Source organism: Vicia villosa, linkage group LG2 (assembly GCF_029867415.1).
Source record: "Vicia villosa cultivar HV-30 ecotype Madison, WI linkage group LG2, Vvil1.0, whole genome shotgun sequence".
In the NCBI taxonomy this organism is placed as follows: domain Eukaryota; kingdom Viridiplantae; phylum Streptophyta; class Magnoliopsida; order Fabales; family Fabaceae; genus Vicia; species Vicia villosa.
The window spans coordinates 52,945,997-52,951,816 of NC_081181.1; the positions used below are offsets into that span (position 1 = coordinate 52,945,997).

A 5,820-nucleotide genomic window follows, 5' to 3' on the forward strand; every position below is an offset into this window, starting at 1 on the left:
TACTTCCTATTTCTTCCTCGGGTACACAACGTCTAAAGATTCCATCGGGGCCTCTTTTGAACAGGAGTGGATCGTCCCAATAGTAATGTTTTAGGTCATGGAAGAATTTCTTCTTCTGTTGGTAACTTAGATCAGGAGGAAGCACACCAGCAGCTAGGTAGTTTACGAAATCTGCATACCAAGGTGTGTCAAAGCTGGCTAAAGCTATTTCTGCTAATTTGTTGGTTTCAGCGTTTGGATGGTATGGTTCGAATTCATTGGCTTCTAACTGAGCGATGAGTCGTTCATAAGGGAAATCATCGTCAATTGGTGCTTGTTCGGGTTTCAGATTTTCCAATCGAGAGAGGTGATCTGCTACGACATTTTCAGTTCCCTTTTTATCTTTAATTTCCAAGTCGAACTCTTGTAATAACAGGATCCATCTCAACAATCTCGGTTTGGCGTCTTTCTTGGTTAGGAGGTACCTAATGGCAGCGTGGTCAGTGTATATGATTATTTTGGCTCCTACCAGGTAAGAACGGAACTTGTCTAATGCGAATACGACAGCTAATAATTCTTTTTCTGTCGTGGCATAATTCATTTGAGCTTCGTCTAGGGTTCTACTCGCATAGTATATGACATGTAGTTTCTTATCTTTTCTTTGTCCTAGAACGGCTCCTACAGCATAATCACTTGCGTCACACATTATTTCGAAAGGCTCATTCCAATCGGGAGGTTGCATAATTGGCGCAGAGATTAATGCTTGTTTAAGCGTATGAAATGCTTCAGTGCATTTATCGATGAAAATAAATTCGGCGTCTTTCATTAGTAATTCAGTTAAGGGTTTGGTTATTTTAGAGAAATCCTTAATGAAGCGTCGGTAAAAACCAGCGTGTCCTAGAAAACTTCTTATTTCTCTAACAGTTTTGGGAGGTTGAAGGTTTTTGATAATTTCGATTTTGGCTTTATCTACTTCAATCCCTCTATCAGATACGATGTGTCCAAGTACAATTCCTTGTCAAACCATGAAATGGCACTTTTCCCAATTAAGGACTAGGTTTACGCTTACGCATCGTTTAAGTACCAATTCAAGGTTCTCTAAACATGTTTCAAAACTTCCTCCACAGACAGAGAAGTCGTCCATAAAGACCTCCATTATTCCATCTAGGAAGTCGGCAAATATTGCCATGATGCATCTTTGGAAGGTCGCGGGTGCATTGCAAAGCCCAAAAGGCATTCGTCTATAAGCGAATGTACCATAAGGACAGGTAAATGTGGTCTTCTCTTGGTCGTCAGGGTGGATAGGAATTTGGAAAAATTCGGAGTATCCATCCAGATAACAGAAATGTGAGTGTTTAGCTAGGCGTTCAAGCATTTGATCTATGAAAGGTAAAGGGAAATGGTCTTTTCGGGTAGCTTTGTTTAGCTTCCTATAGTCAATGCACATTCTCCATCCAGTTTGGGTACGTTGTGCTACAGATTTGCCTTTTGCGCTAGTGATTACAGTAACTCCTCCTTTCTTTGGTACGACATGAACAGGGCTAACCCATTTACTATCGGATATAGGGTATATTATTCCGGCTTCTAGCAGTTTTTGGATTTCCTTTTTAACCACATCGCTCATAATAGGATTTATTCGCCTTTGATGTTCTCTAGAGGTTTTACAATCGTCTTCGAGCATAATGCGGTGCATACAGAGGGAAGGACTTATTCCTTTCAAATCTGATATGTTATATCCTAAAGCGGTTGGGTATTTTCTCAGGACAGTAAGTAATTTTATAGTCTCGGTTTGTCCTAAGTCAGCGTTAACTATAACTGGTCGGTTACGTTCTTCGTCTAAGAATTCGTATCTAAGATCGGTAGGCAGTGTTTTCAGTTCTATAGCAGGTTTCTTCGGTCCAGGTATAGGATCAGGAGTTAAGGCTAAACATTCACTCAGATGGTCATCTTGATATTCCCCACGCCAGTTGTCATCTTCAAAGATAGGCGGTATAGGAATTTTTAGGATCTCGGTTTCCTTATTTGGTTCGGATTTTATTTCATCAACACACTCGTCGATTATGTCGGCAGAGCAGCATGTGTCAATTATAGAGGGTGCTTTTAGGAATTGGGAAATTATAAATTCTATTTTCTCTTCTCCTACTTCGAAAGTAAGCTTTCCTCGCTTGACATCTATGATTGCACCAGCGGTTGCTAAGAATGGTCTTCCTAATATGATCGGGATGTTAGAATCTTCTTGGATATCCATAATGATGAAATCAGTTGGGATGTAGAATTGACCTACACGAACAGGGATATTTTCTAACATTCCTACAGGGTATTTGACTGAACGGTCAGCTAATTGAAGAGACATTCTCGTTGCTTTAAGCTCACCCAGATTTAGTTTCTTACAGGTTGAAAGAGGCATCAAACTAACACTGGCTCCTAAATCGCACAGGGCTTTCTCTATGATGGTTTTTCCTATTACGCAGGGTATAGAGAAACTACCAGGATCTTTCAGTTTTGGAGGCATGTTATTTTGGATGATAGCGCTACATTCAGCGGTAAGCGTTACAGTTTCATTATCCTCGAGTTTCTTTTTGTTTGATAGGATTTCTTTTAGGAATTTAGCGTACGAAGGCATTTCAGTTATGGCTTCTGTGAACGGTATGGTTATGTTTAATTGTTTCAGAAGTTCTACAAATCTTTTAAATTGCGCTTCGGTTTTTGATTTAGCTAATCTCTAAGGGTAAGGAATTGGTGGCTTATAAGGTGGTGGTGGAACGTAGGGTTTTTCTTTTTCAGGTTCCACTTCGTTGTTGCTCTCATTGGCCTTAGCAGTTTGATCATCGGTTGATGTCTTTTGGGTTTCCTTTGGCTCTTGTTGTGACATGGGTGCGTTTTGAGTTCTAGGATCAATGGGTCCATCGTAATTCGTTCCACTTCGTAGTGTTATCGCGTTCGCATGTCCTTTAGGATTAGGTTGTGGTTGAGCAGGAAACGTGCCAGCAGGGGCGGCAGTAGGTGCTTATTGTTGAGCTACTTGTGAGATTTGAGTTTCTAACATTTTGTTATGCGTAGCTAAGGCATCTACTTTGTTCGATAGTTGTTTTAGTTGCTCGCTATTGTGGATGTTTTGATTTAGGAAGTCCTTATTGGTTTGTTGTTGGGAAGCTATAAAGTTCTCCATCATGATTTCTATATTTGACTTCCTAGGGGTGTTTTGAGCAGCTACAGGCGCTTTTTGGTAGCCAGGTGGCACAGCAGGTGCTTGTCTAGGCGCGTACAACGCGTTGTTGTTTTTATAAGAAAAGTTCGGGTGGTTTTTCCATCCAGGGTTGTACGTGTTAGAATAAGGGTTTCCTTGAGCATAGTTTACTTGATCAGATGGGATTCCAGTCAAGAGTTGACATTCGGCAACTGCATGTCCAGTTAATCCACAAATCTCGCAGTTAGGTGTTACAGTAGCAGCGGTGGCTGAAGGAGTGATGGTTAAGTTCTCGATCTTTTGAGTTAAAGCGTCTACTTTAGCGTTAACACGGTCTATACCACTTATTTCGTACATTCCTCCTTTGGTTTAGGCTTTCTCTAGAGCGGCTCGTTCTCCACCCCATTGGTAATGGTTTTGTGCCATGTTCTCTATGAGGTTGTATGCTTCATCATGGGGTTTGTCCATTAATGCTCCGCCAGCAGCGGCATCTATAGTCATTTTAGTGTTATATAAGAGACCACCATAGAAAGTATGGATGATCAGCCATGGTTCGAGTCCATGATGAGGGCATAGTCTAAGCATGTCCTTGTAACGTTCCCAAGCTTCGAAGAGTGATTCATTATCTTTCTGGGTAAATCCGTTGATTTGACCTCTGAGCATAGCAGTCTTGCTAGGTGGAAAGTATCTTGCTAAGAATACTCTCTTCAATTCATCCCATGTAGTTATGGAATTAGAAGGCAGGGATTGAAGCCACGCTCTAGCTCTATCTCTCAAGGAGAAAGGAAAGAGACGTAATCGAATAGCTTCGGAACTAACGTTGTTAGCTTTGACAGTGTCGGCGTATTGCACGAACACAGATAAATGGAGGTTGGGGTCGTCTGCAGGGCTTCCAGAGAATTGATTCTGTTGAACAGCTTGGACCAACGAAGGTTTCAGTTCGAAATTGTTTGCCTCAATCGCAGATGGCGCGATACTTGATTGCAGTTCAGCGCGTGAAGGAGCGGCATAGTCTCTAAGAGGACGAAGAGCAGCCATCTCTAACTTTGGGGTGATTTGATTAATTTGATCAGTAAAAGTCAATTCCTGATTAATCGGAATTAGTGCTACTTCGGGAAGATTGCGAGCTTGACGTTTGACGTTAATGAAACGTTCGATCTCGTTAATTCGTTGTATTAAATCTCCTCCTTGTGAACGAGTATTTGGCATACAATCGTTCAGAAAGAAAGGAAAGAATTTCCCTAGTCTCTACGGTGTAACAGTGAGTTACGATATCGACTTAAATAGTCCCCGGCAACGGCGCCAAAAACTTGATCGCGACTTTACGTGTCTATTAATCTGATGACTGTAAGTGCACAGTCGTGTCGTGTAGTTTTAAAAGATATCGAATCCACAGGGACTATGAATCGATCTACCGTTATCTAAGGTTACTATGTAAAGCTAGGGCTACTAATATTTCGATTGTTCCTAAGGGGAAGTGATTGTGAGAAATAAAGAATATAATAAAAGACAGATATCAGCATGTATTTCGTTTAACTTAAGGTGATCCGAAGGTCCATTGGCTTTTGCATAATTCGATTAAAAATCTTTACTAATTCAATTGGTTAAAAATCCTCGTCTCAAACTTTCGCTCTGTTGATTTAGATTACTATCCTAATCCTAATGTACGCTTTCGCCATCCCATTAGATTTTAGAAAAGCTTTTTGGAAACAACGTAATTAATAAAATGCCTGTTTTATGAAGTTGTTATCTATTTAAATCTCCTAATCTCAAACTTCCGCTCTGTTGACTCGGAACATGCTAATATCCCTAACGTACGCTTTCGCCATCCCGCTCGGGTGTAAAAACAATTTTTGAAAATAAATAAGTTCTAATTAGTTTTAATACGCTTTCGCCATCCTTAAAACTAATGTCCTATGTCTACTATCCAGTTAAAGATCTCAAACTTTCGCTCTATTGATTTTAACCTTTGACCGTCTTAAGCCCTCAAACTTTCGCTCTATTGGTTTTAAGACTTACTAATTAACTTAGACATACAAACCAAAAACAGGTGATAATTAACAAAACATAATTAGGCCAATTTATTTCGGATCCCTACGGTTAACTTACTTTACATACCGATACCTTAGTAATTTAGCCAGACATATTAATACAGTTAAGCATGCATGAATTAATTTGGCTTATAATAAAAGGCATGTTAATTGGCATATAATATATCATGCAAATAAATATATGAATAAAGGCAGTAAATATTAAACCTGAATTAAATAAATTGAAACTGAATCTTCGAGTACTAAACTTCCACCACAGGTTGGCTGGATCGTTCTTCGGAATTTAAAGGACGGAAAATAAAACAAGGAAAATAAAAGACGATAAATCTAACGTAAGGCTAGATTTATAAAAGGTTCACAACAATTTCCGGTGTAAAAATCGTTGTGAGAAAATAACTGTTTGAATTAAAGGAAGGCAGAAAATATAATGCACGGTACAATTTCGGCAGCACTTCGTTAGCAGGAAATCGGACAGATTGAAGTGAAGTATCTGCCTCTATTTATAGGCGAGGCTTTACAGTTGGAATCCGTGAATTGAGGGAGCTTTTCTGACTGAGACTTGGAGACGTGCGTCTCCGCTTCTTCAGGAAGTGCTTTGAACGA

The 5,820-nt window shown here is 39.8% G+C and overlaps 1 non-coding gene across 1 annotated transcript; it reads left to right on the top strand.

Annotated features, from left to right (window-relative positions):
* Positions 1-3,722: 3,722 nt before the first annotated feature.
* On the top strand, positions 3,723-3,829 carry LOC131654273 (small nucleolar RNA R71). Its single transcript, XR_009299316.1, has one exon. It is a non-coding gene; the product is annotated as a small nucleolar RNA R71 (small nucleolar RNA).
* Positions 3,830-5,820: the final 1,991 nt, after the last annotated feature.